The sequence below is a fragment of the Pongo pygmaeus genome, chromosome 16 (assembly GCF_028885625.2).
Source record: "Pongo pygmaeus isolate AG05252 chromosome 16, NHGRI_mPonPyg2-v2.0_pri, whole genome shotgun sequence".
Taxonomy (NCBI): domain Eukaryota; kingdom Metazoa; phylum Chordata; class Mammalia; order Primates; family Hominidae; genus Pongo; species Pongo pygmaeus.
The window spans coordinates 98463908-98483452 of record NC_072389.2 but is presented as its reverse complement, the minus strand read 5'-3'; the positions used below and the strand labels follow the sequence as shown (position 1 = coordinate 98483452).

Sequence of the window (19545 nt, the reverse complement as noted above, 5' to 3'; positions counted from 1 at the left end):
CCCAGGCTGGAGTCCAGTGGCACAATCTCGGCTCATTGCAACCTCTGCCTCCTGGGTTCAAGTGATTCTCCTGCCTCAGCCTTCCGAGTAGCTGGGATTACAGGCACGCTCCACCAGCCTGGCTAATTTTGTATTTTTAGTGGAGACGGGGTTTTGCCATGTTGGCTGGGCTGGTCTCGAACTCCTGACCTCAGGTGATCCGCCCGCCTCAGTCTCCCAAAGTGCTGGGATTACAGGCGTGAGCCACCGCACTCGACCTAATGCTTGTATTTTTAGTAGAGATGGGGTTTCACCATGTTGTCTCAAGCTCCTGACCTCCAGTGATCTGCCTGCCTCGGCCTCCCAAAGTGTTGGGATTATAGGTGTGAGCCACCGCACCTGGCCTGCCTCTCTCTCTCTTTTTTTTTTTTTTGAGATGGAGTCTCACTCTGTCACCCAGGCTGGAGTGCAGTGGCACAATCTCGGCTCACTGCAACCTCCGACTCCTGGGTTCAAGCAATTCTCTGCCTCAGCTTCCGGAGTAGCTGGGATTACAGGTGCCTGCCACCACGCCCAGCTAATTTTTTTGTATTTTTAGTAGAGACAAGGTTTCACCATCTTGGCCAGGCTGGTCTTGAATCCCTGACCTCATGATCCACCTGACTCAGCCTTCCAAAGTGCTGGGATTACAGGCGTGAGCCACCGTGCCAGGCCTTTTTTTTAAGAAAAAAAAAAAAAAAAAAAAAAAAAAAAAGACAAAACTTCCCAACTTGAATAAGGCTCCTGAGGCATGCAAGCCCTGGCCTCTGCATATCCCCCCAGCAGCAGAGGCCCCAGCCTGCTCCTGAGCCTTTGGCAAGTTCTTCCTGGGGACCCCGTTTCCACCCCTCACCTCCTGTCTATCTTCCTTGGATCTTGGCTCCTTCATCTTTTTCTCATCTGCCTCTCAGGGACACCTTCCTTTCCCCCCATCAGTCTGCTTCTTCCCTTATGCACTATCACAGCACTTACTATGCTGTGGTATCTTACTGGTGTGATTCTTTGTGCATTTTCCTACCTACCCCTTAAGGTCTGTGTGGGCAGGTACTGTGTCTTCCCTGGCTGAGCCTAGTATCCTCACTGCCTACTGTGGTGCCTGACACATAGTAGGCATTGAATACATATTTGCTGAATGAAATAATGAGTAAAATCTGGGTAACAGAAATAATACTTAGGTCTAAGAAGGACCAGTCTTTTTTTTTGTAGTTGTTTAGCTACCTCATTTTGTTAAAAAGGACAGCTTAATAATTAATTACTTAGTGCCATTACTGCCATCTAGTGGTGACTGATGTTATTATACATTCTCAATGATACTGTACTGGCAGAGAAGGGAATCAATATATGCAAGATATCTGTTGGGTGTTTGCCTTGTTTCAGGTATTGTACCAGGAAGTTTACAGCAGTACCTGCTGGTTACGCCAGCAAAGGGAGTGTAAGCTGCTTCCCCATGGTCAGCATCTAAGGAGGAGACCTGAATTCAACTCCAGGAGACCGTCTCTGGTTTTTTTTTTTTTTCTTTTTTGAAATATATTTCTTTATTTTCATTCCCGTATAGCAGAGATGGAACAAGGATAGGGATGCTGGAAAATCCTGCTTCGATCAAATCATCACACAAGTTAACGTCAGAAAACCTGTATTTGAATCTGTCTCCTCTATCCTTGCTCTGGGAAATTGGATATATTGACCCAGTTGCTGTGAGGGCTGAATTAGATGATGCAGAAAGTGCTTGGCATGCAGTAGATATGCAAAACAATAGCTGTTATTTTACACAGTCTCCAAGCAGGGAAAAAAGTCTTCATGCCTTCTAACTAATAATACAAACGTATGCAGTGTGTTTAAACTCTGGCTTCAGAGTTTAACAAATACAAATCTAATCGAAAAAATTAGAAATTAGTCAAACTCTGTAAGCCCAACTTGATTTTAAAATTCTAGTGGCTACAACACTCAATAGTGTTTTCACGTTGTTTGTGAATCCATTCCATTGATGCCTATGAAGATGTAGGAGAAACCATTTCAGATCCTCTGGGAGGACGAGTTTGGTTATCTTATGATGCTGCTGGATTCCAAAGCACTTCTGAATTCTAGGCATAACTGCATCAAAGAAGGGGGCCCTTCTCTCTCCAAGAAGAGCTGGATCAAAGGGCTCTCTGGAGGCACCAGCTCCACAGGACATTTGCCTTCAGCATTCTTGGCCTGGGTGTCTGCTCCAAAATCCAGCTCTTCACTGGCTGTCCTGGCCACTGCATGAAGTGGGGAATCCTGACCTCTCCCTGGGTTCATGTCTGCTCCTGACTCCAGAAGCTTCTTGACACAGGCTGACTGCTGGTTTTCACAAGCCAAATACAGTGAAGTGCCCAGGTGGCTGATGTTATGGTCAGTGTTGCCCCTATGAGCTGTAAGAGTCGACACACTCCACGTGGTCTCTCCCAGCAGCTTCATGGATGGGGGATGCCAGATCACACTCAGGTTGAACGCTGGCCCCACACTGCAGAAGCAAATTCACATAATCCCGGCTGCTGCTGACACAAACATTAAATAGTGGAGTGTGCCAATCTGTTGTCACACCATTCACCTGAGCTCCATGCTTTAATAAAATCTTTACACAAGAGGGATGACCTCTGAGACAGGCTTCATGGAGTGGGGAAACACGATCTGCCGTGATGATGTTCACAAGCCACCTCTGGCTGATGAGGTTCCTCAGAGACAGCTGATGTCCGTGGATTGCAGCTGCAGGCGTAAGAGACCAATCAGACACAGAATCACCCATCAATGGGTTTGAAAGAAGCCTGGTGTCAGGAGAGTCTCCTGGCCCCGTGGGCTTGCTCCCATCCATGCCCCCTTGTTTGCCATCCATGGTGCTCTCTCCTAAGCGAGTAAGCTCTGCGCTCCACTTCAGTTGCTCAGCAAAGTCCAAACTCCATGCTCCCCCTGCTCCTGAAAAATTCCAGTTCTGTGGCTGGCTGAGCTGCACACGTCCTGGTCAAATGGTCTAACTGGCTGGAGGCCTGCCAGAGGCCGCCTGTTTTGTTTTTTTTTTGAGACGGAGTGTTGCTCTGTTGCTCAGGCTGGAGTGGCGTGATCTTGGCTCACTGTAAGCTCCGCCTCCCGGGTTCACGCCATTCTCCTGCCTCAGCCTCCCAAGTAGCTGGGACTACAGGCGCCTGCCACCACGCCCGGCTAATTTTTTGTATTTTCAGTAACAACGGGGTTTCACTGTGTTAGCCAGGATGCTCTCGATCTCCTGACCTCGTGATCTACCCGCCTCGGCCTCCCAAAATGCTGGGATTACAGGCGTGAGCCACTGCACCCAGCCAGCCACCTGTTTTTTTCTTTTTTTAAAAAGAGTCTTGCTCTGTCACCGTTGCCCAGAGCTTGAGTGCAGTGGCCTGATCATAGCTCATGGTAACCTCGAACTCCCAGGCTCTAGCTGTTCTCCCCACTCAGCCTCCCGAGTGGCTAGGACTACAGGTGTGCGCCACCATGCCTGCCTAATTTTTAATTTTTGTAGATCTTGCTATACTGTCCAGGCTGGTCTCAAAATCCTGGGCTCAAGTAGTTGGAGAGGGCCAGAACAAAACGCTCCTTAATGGCAACAGACATATTTTCTTTTGTTTTTGTTTTTTGAGACAGAGTCTTGCTCTATCCCTCAGGCTGGAGTGCAGTGGCAGGATCTTGGTTCACTGTAACTTCTGCCTCCCAGGCTCAAGTGATTCTCGTGCCTCAGCCTCCCCAGTATTTGGGATTACAGGTGTGTGCCATGACTAATTTTTGTATTTTTAGTGGAGATGGGGTTTTGTCATGTTGCCTGGGCTGGTCTCAAACTCCTGACCTCAAGTGATCTGCCCGTCTCTGGCTCCAGAGTGCTGGGATTACAGGCATGAGTCACCATGCCCAGCTGACATATTTTGTAAACAGGGAGAAAAATAGGTGGCTCTTAAAATTTCAGTAAAATGTTCACATTTTTTCTTATACAACAACAGAGGACGAGTGCCCTCACCTTGAAGACCCCAGGACACCTGGATACACAGGATTTCTGTATGGCTTCTTTTTTTTCTTTTTTTTTTTTGGGGGGGACGGAGTTGCTCTGTCACCCAGGCTGGAGTGCAGTGCTGCGATCTCGGCTCACTGCAACCTCTGCCTCTCGGGTTCAAGCGATTCTCCTGCCCCAGCCTCCCAAATAGCTGGGACTACAGGCGCGTGCCACCACGCCTGGCTAACTTTTGTATTTTTAGTAGAGACGGGGTTTCACAATGTTGGCTGGGCTGGTCTGGAACTCCTGACCTCAAGTGGTTTGCCCGCCTCTGCCTCCTAAAGTGCTGGGATTACAGGTGTGAGCCACCATGCCCGGCCTCTGCCTGGCTTCTTATAGATGGTTTCTCTTGGGGTATGTTTCCTAGGCTTTTTGACTTTGTGGACTAGAAAGCTTTGGTCTCCAAGTCCCTACAAAGTTCTGGATCTTCTATAGATTAAACATTTTAACAGTCTTCATAAAGTGCATTTGAAATCTAAGGTAAACATTCATTACCTGTACACCAACCACCTCAAAGGTTTTATGAAATAAGATAGAATATACATAAAATGCATGAGACAGGTGTACTTTGCTTTATGTGTTTGTGACAAATTCACACAAGTAAATTTTTAAATTTTTGGCGAGGAGATAAATTTGGCGATTTTTTTTTTTGAGACAGAGTCTCGCTCTGTCACCCAGGCTAGAGTGCAGTGGCGTGATCTCTGCTCACTGCAATCTCTGCCTCCCCGGTTTAAGCCATTCTCCTGCCTCAGCCTCCTGAGTAGCTGGGATTACAGGTGCATGGCACCAAGCCCAGCTAATTTTTTTTTGTATGTTTAGTAGAGACAGGGTTTCATCATGTTGGCCAGGCTGGTCTGGAACTCCTGACCTCAGGTGATCCACCTGCCTTGGCCTCCCAAAGTGTTGGGTTTACAGGCATGCCCCACCGCTCCCAGCCAGGCAATTTTTTTTTTTACCGAGAGTCAATTCAAAGGAGCCTGAGCATTAGTTTTAACAGGTAAGTCGGGTAGAAGATCAGGGAGCATGCCATAAGTGGCAGGTACACTATACTCTATTATAAAGAGGAGTGGTTTTAAACCTCTTGTTTGAGACAGCTCCCTCTGTCATCCAGGTTGGAGTGCAGTGGCGTGATTTTGGCTTACTGCAACCTCCACCTCCCAGGCTCAAGCAATCCTCCCACCTCAGCCTCCAGAGTAGCTGGCACTACAGGTCACGCTACCAAGCCCGGCTAATATTTTGTAGAGAAGGGGTTTCACCATGTTGCCCAGGCTGGTCTCAAACTCCTGACCTCGAGTCATCCGCCCGCCTCAGCCTCCCAAAGTGATGGGATTACAGCAGTGATCCACCAGGCCCAGCAGTTTTAAACTTGGACTTACATCTGTGTTTGTTAAAGCACAGAACCCTAAGCTCCATCCCCAGAGATTCTGATTCAGTAGGGCTGGGGGCAGGCCTAATAATTTTTTTTTTTTTTTTTTTTTGAGACAGAATCTTGCTCTGTTGCCCAGGCTGGAGTGCCGTGGCACGATCTCAGCTCACTGCAACCTTTGTCTCCCGGGCTCAATAAATTCTCCTGCCTCAGCCTCCCGATTAACTGGAATTACAGGCATGTGCCACCACACCTGGCTAATTTTTGTATTTTTAGTAAAGACAGGGTTTCACCATATTGGCCAGGCTGGTCTCAAACTCCTGACCTTAGGTAATCCATCTGCCTTGGCCTCCCAAAGTGCTGGGATTACAGGTGTGAGCCACCGCGCCTGGCGAGAATTTGAGTTTCTAACAAGCTCCTGGGGGATGTGAATGCTGCTGGCTCAGGGATGACACTTGGAGAACCATCAGAGCAATGAATTGTGCCCTGACTTACAGTAGCCTGTGTCCTGCTTCCTGTCTTTTTCTGGAGAGGTAAAAATTGATGTAGCCTCTTTGTTTCTTGTTCCCCCGTTGAAAGAAAGCAGGAGAGAAGGATTTCTTTTCTGCTTTAGTCTCTATGCCTCGTGTCTTTTTTGTTGTTGTTAAAAAAAAAAAATAGAGACGGAGTCTCCCCATGTTGTCCAGGCTGGTCTTGAACTCCTGGGCTCAGGAGATCCTCTTGCCTCTGCCTCCCAAGGTGTTGGGATTACAGGCATGAGCCACCGCGCCCGGCAGTTTGCTGCATGTTTTATCCAGCGTGATAAAAAAGTGGGCAGTGTGTGCGACCTGTGGTGGAGGCTGTCACTGTCATCACCCTGTCAGTGTTGTGGCACCTGTCTCCTCTCCGTCTGGCCTTGTACCTGGGTCCCTCTAATCCAGTTTCCAAATGGAAGCCAGAGCCCTCCTAAAACACAGGATAGGAGGTCTGTGTGCTACATACATCTTTAGTTGCTCTTGCCTCTTAGAGAATCAAATCTCTTTTCCTTAGTAGGGTACCTGAGGTCTTTATATCTGGCCTCTGTTCACTTTGTCTTCTCTCTGGTTCAGCTTTTTTGGTTTTCCACATCCTGAACTTACTGCCTATAATGTCCTCATGTCATTTCTTTGCCTATTTAATTTCCTTTTGTCTTTCTTAGTCCACAGATAAGTCTTTACATAAATCTCTGTGTGATTCTGGCACACATAATTTTATTGAATGATTGAACAAATGCATGAATGAATAAATAAGTATACAGGAAATTGATTTTTAAAAAACTGTAGTAAAATACATATAACATACAATTGGCCATCTTAACAATTTTTTAACCTTTTTTTGGTTTTTTTGAGACGGAGTTTTGCTCTTGTTGCCCAGATAGGAGTGCAATGGCATGATCTCGGCTCACTGCAACCGGCGCCTCCTTGGTGCAATTGATTCTATTGCCTCAGCCTCCTGGGTAGCTGGGATTACAGGCATGTGCCACCACACCCGGCTAATTTTGTATTTTTAGTAGAGACGGGATTTCTCCATGTTGGTCAGGCTGGTCTGAAACTCCTGACCTCAGGTGATCCACCTGCCTTGGTCTCTCAAAATGCTGGGATTACTGGCATGAGCCACCTCGCCCGGCACCTTTTTTTTTTTTTTTTTTTTCAGAGTCTTGCCTCTGCCTCTTGAGTTCAAGTGATACTCCTGCTTCAGCCACCCGAGTAGCTGGGATTACAGGTGTGCACCACCACGCCCAGCTAATTTTTGTATTTTTAGTAGAGATGGGGTTTCACCATGTTGTCCAGACTGGTCTTGAACTCCTGACCTCATGTAATCCACCTGCCTCAACCCCCCAAAAGGCTGGGAGGCTTACAGGTGTGAACCACTACGCCCGGCTATCTTAACCATTTTTTTTTGAGATGGAGTCTCGGTCTGTTACCCAAGTTGGAGTGCAGAGGCACAGTCCCAGCTCACTGCAGCCTCTGCCTCTGAGGCTCAAGTGATTCTCCTGCCTCAGCCTCCCAAGTAGCTGGGATTACAGGTCTGCACCACCACACCTGGCTAATTTTTATATTTTGTTTTTTAGTAAGAGATGGGATTTCACCATGTTAGCCAGGCTGGTCTTGAACTCCTCACTTTAGGTGATCTGCCCATCTCGGCCTCCCAAAGTGCTGGGATTACAGATGTGAGCCACCATGCTCGGCCAATTTTTTTTTTTTTTTTTTTTTTGGAAACGGAGTCTAGCTGTGTAGCCCAGGCTGGAGTGCAATGGTACGATCTCGGCCCACTGCAACCTCTGCCTCCCGGGTTCAAGTGATTCTCCTGCCTCAGCCTCCCAAGTAGCTGGGACTACAGGCGCCCGCCACCACTCCTGGCTAATTTTTCGTATTTTTAGTAGAGATGGGGTTTCACCATGTTAGCCAGGATGGTCTCGATCTCCTGACCTTGTGATCCACCTGAGTCGGCATCCCAAAGTGTTGGGATTACAGGCGTGAGCCACCGTCCCCGGCTACCAGCCAATCTTAACCATTTTTAAGTGTACGGTTCAGTGGCAATCAGCACCACCATCCATCTTCAGAACTTTTTCATCACTCAAACAGAAAGTCTGTACCCATTTAAACAACAACTCCAAATTCCCCTCTGCTTTCAGTTTCTGGCAATCACCATTCTACCTTTTGTCTCTATGAATTTGACCACTCTAGGTGTGTCTCAGTCTGTTTTCTGTTGCTGATAACAGAATACCTGAAACTGGGTAACTGATAAAGAAAAGGACTTTATTTCTTACAGTTATGGAGGCTAAGTCGAAGGTTGAGGGGCCATATCTGGTGAGAGACTTCTTGCTGGTGGGGAGTCTCTGCAGAGTCCGGGGTGGTGCAGGGCATCACATGGCAAGGGGCTGAGTGTGTGCTGGTGTAGTTCTCTCGTCGTCTTTTTTTTTTTTTTTTTTTTTTTTTTAAGATGGAGTCTTGCTCTTGTTGCCCAGGCTGGGGTGCAATGGTGCGATCTTGGCTCACTGCAACCGCCACCTCCCGGGTTCAAGTGATTCTCATGCCTCAGCCTCCCGAGTAGCTGGGATTACAGGCATGCACACCACCACACCCAACTAATTTTTGTATTTTTAGTAGAGACAGGGTTTAGCCATGTTGGCCAGGCTGGTCTTGAACTCCTGACCTCGAGTGATCCGCCTGTCTTGGCCTCCCAAAGTGCTGGGATTACAAGCATGAGCCACTGTGCCCAGTCTGGTGTGCTATTTTCTGTATGTTCTTTTCTATCTTTCACATTTTGTGCCAGGCGCTATGTATTTCCTATTTTAAAATAATGTTGAAAAGAATGCAGATAACCTGTCCGGTGGGAGAAGTGGTTCATTTTTTCCAGATTTTACACAGAAAGGGATGCTTTGTGGCCTAGAAATAAATATTAAGTCAGTAAGAAAAACCCTAAATTAAATTAAACTTGGTTGGTTAATTTTCTTGACTCTCAGGAAAGGTTAACCATCACTCTGATTCTTTGACTGCTCCAGGGATTTTTAAATAACTGTATCTTATTCACAATGTAGTGATTAGATCTTTTTAGTATTCAGAAATTGACCTGAAAATGCCCCATCCAAATGCATTTAAGGGCAAAATCTCATTTTTATATAGTTTCTCTTAGCAGCTGCTCAAGTGCAAGCTCTTCTGAGTTTCTGTTTCTTCTAAACTGTCTATAGCAGCAAGGAAAAGCACTTTAAGATGAATTTGATAGGCCAGGTGCGGTGGCTCACACCTGTAATCCCAGCACTTTGGGAGGCCGAGGTGGGTGGATCACGAGGTCAGGAGTTCGAGACCATCCTGGTTAACACGGTGAAACCCTGTCTCTACTAAAAATACAAAAATTAGCCGGGCGTGGTGGAAGGCGCCTCTAGTCCCAGCTACTTGGAAGGCTGAGAAAGGAGAGTCGCTTGAGCCTGGGAGGCAGAGGTTGCAGTGAGCCGACGTTGTGCCATTGCACTCCAGCCTGGGGACAAGAGCGAGACTTTGTCTCAAAAAAAAAGAGAAGATGAGTTTGATAGCTTTGTCCTAATACATGCTTATGTCTGGATCCAAAGGGGACAGAGTCTCCAGCTCGGGGGGTGATGGATAGGCCTTCCTGCAGAGTGGATGTTTATTGATTACTAAAGCATCTATTTGAGTTAATCACTATCATTTTCATCACAGTCTCATTGGTGTCTGAGCAGTGTAAGAATATCAGCTCATCTTTGAGCTGGATTTCACCCTGTATTAGTTCATTCTCACATTGCTGTAAATAACTACCCGAGACTGGATAATTTATAAAGAAAAGAGGTTTGGCCTGGTGTGGTGGCTCATGCCTGCAATCCTGAGAGGTGAAGCCAGCTGGACTTCTGGGTTGGACTTGGAGAACTTTTCTGTCTTACAAGAGGATTGTAAAATGCACCAATCAGTGCTCTGTAAAGACACACCAATCGGCACTCTGTGGCTAGCTAGAGGTTTGTAAAATGGACCAATCAGCACTCTGTAAAATGGACCAATCAGCACTCTGTAAAGTGGACCAACCAGCAGGACATGGGCAGGGACAAATAAGGGAATAAAAGCTGGCCACCCCAACCAGCAGCGGCAACTGGCTGGGGTCCTCTTCTAAGCTGTGGATGTTTTGTTCTTTCGCTCTTCACAATAAATCTTGCTGCTGCTTACTCTTTGGGACCGTGCTGCCTTTAAGAGCTGTAACACTCACCGCAGAGGTCCGCGGCTCCATTCTTGAAGTCAGCGAGACCACGAACCCACCAGAAGGAACCAACTCCAGACACAATCCCAGCACTTTGGGAGGTCGAGGCAGGCAGATCAGGAGGTCAGGAGATCGAGACCATCCTGGCCAACATGGTGAAACCCCATCTCTACTGAAAATATAAAAATTAGCTGGATGTGGTGGCACATGCCTGTAATCCCAGGTACTCGGGAGGCTGAGGCAGGAGAATCCCTTAAACCAGGGAGTTGGATGTTGCAATGAGCTGAGATTGCGCCACAGCTCTCTAGCCTGGCGACAGAGCGAGACTCCGTCTCAAAACAACAACAACAACAAAAAAAAAACAAAAGAAAAGAGGTTTAATTGACTCACAGTTCCACAGGTTGTACAAGAGGTGTGACTGGGGAGGCCTTAGGAAACTTACAATCATGGTGGAAGGATGAAGGGGAAGCAAGCACGTCTTCACATGGCAGTAGGCGGGAGAGTGACTGAAGGGAGAAGTGCTACACACTTTCAACCAACCAGATCTCATGAAAACTCACTATCACAAGAACAGCAAAAGGGGAATCCGCCCCATGATCTAATCATCTCCCACCAGGTCCCTCTCCCAACATTGGGAATTACAATTCAACATGTGATTTGGTGGGGACACAGAGCCAAACCATATCACACCCCATTCAAAACTATGAGATTATAAAATGGTCCTTCTCTTGTCACTCAGCTGACTGTAAATTCGTGCTGGCACGTCCACAGCACGGCAGACAGGTGAGTGACTCCTATGTGCTTTGGACATTTGTGACAAATAACTTTTCTGTTTCAGATATTCCAACTTAATAAAAAGGTAATATACTCATTATGTTCCTGTTTCCCAAAAGACACTGCTTGGGAATTCTGTTCTATCATCAATGGAGCTGTGATGACTCTGGATGTCACTGGTAGTGGCCAACATTTCTGCAGCTCCTTCTCAGTTACATCCTCAACACAAACTCCTCACCGGGTATGATGGTTTCCAGGATTTGATCCCTGTCCCATCTCTGTTCTCATTTCTTCACGTGCCCACACCTTCATAGTAATGTCTCCTGCTTCCTAATCACTAAGTTTTCTGAGCACATTGTAATTTTCCTTATTTCTGGCCTTACCTTTTATTTTCCTCAACTGCTAGGATGTTCTTCCCTGTCCCACATTGCCTGGTCAACTGTTTCTCAGAGCCCAGCTTAGGTCGGGGTAGGGGGGCCTTTCATTGTAGGTCAGAGCAGGTGACCCTCTAAGGCTTTCATGGTTCCTTGTGATGGACATTTTGGTGGCTCCTTCTACCCACTGCATTATAATTGTTTGCTTATATTTGTTGTACTGCAAACTCCTCTGGGCAGTGATTCTCAAACTCCTCTAGTGAGCATCAGTATCCAGGGACTTGTTAAAGCCCAGAGTGCTGGGCTCCACTCCAGAGCTTCTGATTCAGTAGGTGTGGGGTGGAGCCTGAGAACTTCATTTCTCAAAAAGTTCCCAGTTGATGCTGATGGTGCTGGTCTGGGGACCACACTGTGAGAACGCTGCTCTAGGGCAATAACGGGGCTTTCGTTCTTGGTCTTCATGTTCCTAGCATCCAGCCCACCTTGGTATAGAGCTGATAGTCAACAGGTGTTTGTTAGTGTTGAATGAATGAATGCAAAGGGGGTTATGTTGGGTACTGAATACTCCAGGAGTTCCTATCACATGCAGAAGAGAAATCTGAACAATTTCAGAGAATTGATGATGAAGATGGTGGGGGAGGCGGTAGTGCCTGGCAGACGGGAAAAACTCAGGAAGTACATGAAATCGGAGGAGGAAGGAGTATGAATAAGGTGGGAGATTCAGGGAGAAGTGAGGAGGCAAGAGGGGTGAGAAGTAGACCCTTCCAGGCACCTTAAATTAGGGGTTTAACGCATTCATTTTGCGACTTTTAAATTTTTTAATGGAAACTTTTTAAGGCTGCAAACTTTTCTCTAAGGGATATTTTTGTGATAAGCCAGTCATCTCCGAATGTAGTTATTTTGTTGTGGTTCCGTTCTAAATATTTTGAAATTTCTATTATGATTTCTTCTTTGATCCATGCGTTATCTAGAAATGTATTTGAAATTTCCAGTCATATGGGTTTTTTTCTTGCTATCTTTGTGTAATTGTTAACTGTGTTGTTGTCAGAGTATGAAGTCTGCATAATGTCAATCGTTTGACATTTTCTTTGAGCAGAACTTACAGGTCTAGCATGGGGTTACTTTTTGTAAAGGTTCTCTGTGTTCTTGAAAACAGTGTGTGTTTTCCACTTGTAGGCTATTGTGTTCCACAGGTGTCTAATGGGCAAGTTTGCTAATGGTACCATCTTTATTATCTTTATTCTTATGAGTCTTACTATATTCTTTTTTTTTTTGAGGCAGGGTTTTATTCAGGCTGGAGTGCAGCGGCAGGATTACGGATCACTGCAGCCTTGACCTCCCCGGCTCAGGTGATCCTCCCACCTCAGGCTCCCAAGTAGCTGGGACTGCAGGGGCACACCAGCACACCTAGCTATTTTTTTTATTTTTTGTAAAGACAGGGTTTCGTCATGTTGCTCAGGCTGGTTTTGAACTCCTGGGCTCAAGTGATCCTCCTTCCTTGGCCTCCCAAAGTGCTGGGATTACAGGGGTGATTCACTGTGCCCAGCCTGACTCTTATTATATTCTCACTCTTTCTTTGTCAGATCTATCGATCCATTACTGGGAGAGGAGTGTTAGAATCTCCCATTATGATGGTTGATTTATCAAGTTTTCCTTGCAGCTATGTTAATTTTTGCTTTATATACGTTAAAAGTTAGACTCACTTCTTTCTGATGAGTAGAACCTTTTATTATGTTGTTTCCTTGTCATTGCTAGTAATTCTCTTTGTCTTACAGCCTGTTTTGTTTGATAATGTAGCAATATAAACTTTCTTTTAGTTAGTATTGGCCTGATATAATATTCTCAATCTTGACACCCTTGACTTTTCTGTGTGTCTGTGTCTTCTTTCCCTCCCCTCCCATCCTTTCTTTTTTTTTGTTTTTTTTTTTGAGATGGTGTCTCACTCTGTCACCCAGGCTGGAGTGCTGTGGTGCAATCTCAGCTCTCTGCAATCTCCGCCTCTTGGGTTCAAGTGATTTTCCTGCCTTAGCCTACCAAGTAGCTGGGATCACAGGCACGTGCCACCACGCCCAGCTAATTTTTGTATTTTTAGTAGGGATGGGGTTTCACCACGTTGGCCAGGCTGATACCGAACTCCTGGCCTCAAATGATCTGCCTGCCTTGGCCTCCCAAAATGCTGGGATTACAGGCATGAGTCACAGTGCCCGGCTTTTCTTTTTTTCTCTCTCTTTCTCTCTTTTTATTTCTCTCTCTCTCTCTCTGTGTGTGGCCTCTCTTTAAAATAGCAGCTGTATCTAACTTAAAAAAAAGTCTAGTCTGAAAAATCTTTGCCTTTTAATTTGAAAGTTTTTCCCTTTAAGTTTACTGCAGTTATTGATTTATTTGGATTTATTTTCTACCACCTCATTATAGTCTATTTTATTTCTTCTGCTTTTTCCATTTGCTCTTCTCTTCCACCACCACCTACCCCTTGGATGATTAATGGTTTTGTTTTTCCTCTTTTTCTAGTTTTTTCTTCCTAAAATAACTATTCTATGTCTCTATAAGAATATCTATTCTTTTGGTGGTTACCTTAGTTATTCTGAGGTACATACTAAATAAAATTTAAGATTAATGAATTTCTAAGTTCTTTCAGATAGAAAGACCTTAGAATGTTTTAGATCAGCATCTTCAAATTGGAGTATTTATGTGTATACATTCTGCAAGGTGTATGTGGATTTGTTTTAAGGAAATACATTTCCAAATCTTTTTTTTTTTTTTTTTTTGAGACAGTATTGCTCTGTCACCTAGGTGTAGTGCGGTGGTGTGATCTTGGCTCACGGCAACCTCCACCTCGCAGGTTCAAGTGATTCTCTTGCCTCAGCCTCCTGAGTAGCTGGGATTACAGGTGTCCACCACCACACCCGGCTAATTTTTTTGTATTTTTAGTGGAGATGGGGTTTTGCCGTGTTGGCCAGGCTGGTCTCGAACTCCTGGCTTTATGTGAATTGCCTGCCTCAGCCTCCCAAAGTGCTGGGATTACAGGCATAAGCCACAGCGCCTGGCCCAAATCTCCTATATTTATATGCACTCTTTTCTAAAATTGATCTGCCTTGGGAACTCTCCTGCAATAAAGTTGCAGTTTCCTTTCCCACTTCTTTCATAATCCCCCTTTTCCTAACTCTTGTCTATCCTGAATCTAACGATAGTACATTGGCCTAGGTGTACAAACCTTTAAGCTACCAATAAAGCTTTAATTAAAAAATATTGGCAGCTGGCCGGGCGCGATGGCTCACGCCTGTAATCCCAGCACTTTGGGACGCCGACGGGGGCGGATCATGAGATCAAGAGATCGAGACCATCTTGGCCAACATGGTGAAACCCCATCCCTACTAAAAATACAAAAATTAGTCGGGTGTCGCGGTGCAAGCCTGTAGTCCCAGCTACTCAGGAGGCTGAGGCAGGAGAATCACTTGAACCCAGGAGGCAGAGGCTGCAGTGAGCCGAGATCGCGCTACTGCACTCCAGCCCGGGAGACAGAGCGAGACTCTGTCTCAAAAAAATATATATATTGGCAGCCGAGTGTAGTGGATTACCCCTGTAATCCCAGCCTTCGGGAGGTAGAGGCAGGAGGACTGCTTGAGCCAGGAGTTGAGACCAATCTGGGAAACATAGTGAGACCCCGTCTCTACCAAAACAACAACAACAAAAAATTAGCTGGGTGCAGTGGTGTGTGCCTGTAGTCCCAGATACTTGGGAGGCTGAGGTGGTAGGATTAACTGAGCCAGGGAGGTTGAGGCTGCAGTGAGCCATGATTGCACCCCTGTACTTCAGCCTGGGCAACAGAGCGAGACCCCCTTGCCCCCAAAATATGCACAATACACACGTATAACGTATATATGTGTATATGTAATACACACATATAACAAATATATGTGTGTATATATAGTTAAACAAAAATATATATAAAATATATACATGCTAGATTTTCTCTTTAAAAAAAATTTTACCTTTTTTAAAACTGTTTCTTCTTTCGTTCTTTGTGGTTTGTGTGTGTGTGTGTGTGTATGCAGCAAAGCGAAACACTGATATTGGGATTGCAGCAAATGAACGTGAATCATTTATTGCAGGGCACCAAGCAAGGAGAATCAGACAGCTCATTCTTAAGATCCAAACTTCCTGATGTCTTGTAAGCAAAGGTTTTTGAAGGCAGGGGAACATTTCAGGAAAGGAGAAGTTACAGGCAAAATTGGAAATGAATACATGGAGATTATACATTGGTTTGGCCTTAGAAGATGGAATATCTTGAAGCAGGGTTAGGGGGTGGTGCTTAGAGGTCCTAGGTAGATTCAAAGATTTTCTGATTTGTAGTTGGTTGAGAAGGAGAAGCTTTCTTTAAAAAGCTGGGGTCAGCAGAAGATGTGAGCACTGCCTTGTGGGTGTGACTTCCTCCAGGCCTCTCAGGAAGAACTTCAGGACAAAGAATGGTAGTCAAAGTGCAGTCCTCAGTTTCCCCCTTAGCCTGAGGTCTACGTGCCAGCGGATCCATTTGGTGGGAGTTCTGAAAAACTCAGGGACATATGTTAAGTTGTTACGTAGGGAACCAAACACCTTGTGACTCTAACTTCCTTGGCTATTGTTTGAAGCTACTGTTACTTTCTTTTCTTTTCTTTCTTTCTTTCTTTTTTTTTGCTTTTGAGACGGAGGAGTCTCGCTCTGTCACCCAGGCTGGAGTGCAGTGGCGTGATCTCGGCGGCTCACTGCAAGCTCCGCCTCCTGGGTTCACTCCATTCTCCTGCCTCAGCCTCCCAAGTAGCTGGGACCACAGGAGCCCGCCACCAGGCCCGGCTAATTTTTTGTATTTTTAGTAGAGATGGGCTTCACCATGTTAGCCAGGATGGTCTCAATCTCCTGACCTCGTGATCCGCCCGCCTCGACCTCCCAAAGTGCTGGGATTACAGGCGTGAGCCACCGCACCCGGACTTTTATTTTATTTTATTTTTTTTGAGAGGGAGTTTAGCACTTGATGCCTAGGCTAGAGTGTAGTGGTGCAATCTCGGCTCACCGCAATGTCCGCCTCCCCAGTTCAAGCGATTCTCCTTCCTCAGCCTCCTGAGTAGCTGGGATTACAGGCATGAGCCACCATGCCCAGCTAATTTTTTGTATTTTTAGTAGAGACAGGGTTTCACCATTTTTGTCAGGCTGGTCTCAAACTCCCAACCTCAGGTGATCCGCCTGCCTTGGCTTCCCAAAGTGCTGGTATGACAGGCGTGAGCCACCGCACCTGGGCTATGTTTGCATTTCTAAAGGGCTAAGTGGGAAGTGGGGAACCAGGGCAATGAGAAAAGAAGGGAGAGAAACAAATAAACTATCTCTTAGAAAAATGAGGGGCACTTGGTTACAATTCCTCACTCAAGTCAGAGGTTAAGAGTTCATATGTGTCACCAGGAGCTTGTCACCAAGAAGCTGGATTCTTGGCTGCCAGAACCAAGCCACTTCTACCGACTTTGGCTGATAGATGCAGAAGCACTTGTTCTTTTAACAAAGGCTTGTGGACATAAGAAAAGCTCAGTGTCACTTTCCACACAACCCAAAGAAATATTTATTCCTGGCTCTGAGCAGGTGGTAGAAGTGGAAGAAGCTGAGATGTGGCTGTGAATCCTGACTTCATTGCTGTCCAGGGGAGAGAATCTGAGCAGTCTAAACCTGAGGTTTCACCAGTGTGAAATGGGGCTAATTATATAGACATATGGGTTTTACAAAGTTTTGACAAATCAGAACTTTTGTTTTATATGCTGGGTTGAAATCAAGAACCTGCTGGGTCTGTTCCTGCTACTTGTGGTTGGCTGGGGGAACAGAGGATAGATAAGAAACTGTTCATCTCAGGTTGGAACGTGCCAGGTCTTCAGCCATCCAGTGGCTTTTTAAAAAAACATTTTTATTTATATATTTTTGAGACAGAGTATTGCTCTGTTGCCCAGGCTGGAGTGAAGTGGTGTAATCTCGGCTCACTGCAGCCTCCGCCTCCCAGGTTCAAGAGATTCTCATTCCTCAACTTCCCGAGTAGCTGGGATTACAGGCATGTCCACCACAGCCAGCTAATTTTTTTTTTTTTTTTTGAAATGGAGTCTTACTCTGTTGCCCAGGCTGGAGTGCAGTAGCGTGACCTCAGCTCACTGCAACCTCTGCCTCCTGGGTTCATGGGATTCTCCTGCCTCAGCCTCCCCAGTAGCTAGGACTACAGGCATGTGCCACCATGCCTGCTAATTTTTGTATTTTTAGTAGAGACAGGTTTTCACCATGTTGGTCTGGCTGGTCTTGAACTCCTGAGCTTAGGTGATCTGCCCACCTCGACCTCCCAAAGTGCTGGGATTACAAGTGTGAGCCACTGTGCCTGGCCTTTTTTTGTGTTTTTAGTAGAGACAGGGTTTCGCCATGTTGGCCAGGCTGGTCTCAAACCCCCGACCTCAGGTGATCACGTCAGCCTCCCAAAGTGCTGGGATTACAAGCATGAGCCACCAAGCCTCGCACATCCAGTGGCTTTTGATGGCTGAAGTGCAAGTCGCACCCCCTCTCTGAATTGCACCAGGCCTACAATTCACCAGATTTGCCAGGCTGGGTGGAAGGATATGTAAATCTGACTCAATTCACAGCCTCTCTTAACACTTCAATCAAAATTGCATCTAATTGAGGCTCATTCATAAACCTCATTGATGTAAACAACTGCAAATGTGGAGGAGCCCTCCCCAAGCTTGATAATTACTTCATGATGAAAACTCAACTGTCAGAACATCATTGTTGCTATGACAACTATGAGAGAAGCTGGTTGCCCAGGGTTACCCGTGTTACCAGATGTCACTGGTGCTTGAGCGTTAGCTTCAAATGAGCCTCAGGAGCATAATGAAGAAAGGCAATGAGAACTATATAAAAGGGTCTGAATAAGAGAATGTCTTTTTTTTTTTTTTTTTTTTTTTTTAATCTTAAACCCCAATAGATTCAGGAAGTGTCTGTCTCATTACAGGACAATTGAGTTATATCTTGGAACCAGGGAGTCCTAAGATGACCTATCCTCTAAAAGGCCTTTCTTTCTCTTTTTGAAATTATTTGTTAAATTTTTAATAAGTAATACACATATGTGCTTCAAGCTTTAAAAAATGCAAAAGGCGGCTAGGTGTAGTGGCTCACACCTGTAAACCCAGCGCTTTGGGAGGCTGAGGCAGAAGGATCACTTGAGGCCAGGAGTTCAAGACCAGGCTGGGCAACCTAGTGAGACCCTGTCTCTTCAAAACTAAAAATAAAGAAATTACTCTCTGGTGCTTCAAGAAACATCTCTGGAGAGTCGTGTGGTGTCAGTTGGTTTGTATACATTAGTATGTGTATGTATTCACACATTCATATACACTCAGGATACAGTTGGCCTAATTATCATTGGGGCCATAGGTAAAACTTATGAAAAATGTTCTCATGCTGAATTGTAATTTTCTTTTACCTGTAAAGTAAAATTTAGATCAATCCCATGTCTGTGTTTATTTTGAATATCATAGATATGCTCTACATTTAAAGAGGCAATGCTACTGGGATTATGTAGGTTCTAACTCATTTTAACAAGGGTACTGTCAGGCCTCTAAGCCCAAGCTAAGCCATCATAACCCCTGTGACCTGCATGTATACATCCAGATGGCCTGAAGCAACTGAAGAACCACAAAAGAAGTGAAATAGCCGGTTCCTGCCTTAACTGATGACATTCCACCCTTGTGATTTGTTCCTGCTCCACCCTAACTGAACAACTGACCTTGTGACATTCCTTCTGGACTTGAGTCTCAGGAGCTCCCCACCGAGCACCCTGTGACCCCTGCCCCTGCCCACAAGAGAAAAACCCCCTTTAACTGTAATTTTCCACTACCTACCCGAATCCTGTAAAACTGCCCCACCCCATCTCCCTTTGCTGACTCCTTTTTTGGACTCAGTCGGCCTGCACCCAGATGATTAAAAGGCTTTATTGCTCACACAAAGCCTGTTTGGTGGTCTCTTTACATGGACGTGTGTAACAGGTACCTGACCTGCATAAGATAACTTGAGGCCAGGCGTGGTGGCTCATGCCTGTAATCCCAGCACTTTGGGAGGCTGAGGCAGGCAGATCACCTGAGGTTTGGAGTTTGAGACCAGCCTGACCAACATGGAGAAACCCCATCTCTACTAAAAATATAAAAAATTAGCCAAGCGTGGTGGTGCATACCTGTAATCCCAGCTACTGGGGAGGCTGAGATAGGAGAATCACTTGG

At 45.8% G+C, this 19545-nt stretch overlaps 1 long non-coding RNA gene and 1 pseudogene across 2 annotated transcripts in view; one reads left to right on the top strand and one right to left on the bottom strand.

Annotated features, from left to right (window-relative positions):
* LOC129014317 (uncharacterized) overlaps positions 1-19274 on the top strand; it is a 29730-nt gene extending 10456 nt beyond the window's left edge. Inside the window, exon 4 of one of the 2 annotated variants that reach the window (XR_010124018.1) lies at positions 18941-19274. This is a non-coding gene — a long non-coding RNA (uncharacterized LOC129014317). Of the gene's footprint in view, positions 1-1395; positions 1495-18940 lie in introns of those variants that run through there. The other variant, XR_008494195.1, reaches the window with a different exon arrangement.
* On the bottom strand, positions 1913-2878 carry LOC129013903 (ankyrin repeat and SOCS box protein 9-like; annotated as a pseudogene).
* Positions 19275-19545: the final 271 nt, after the last annotated feature.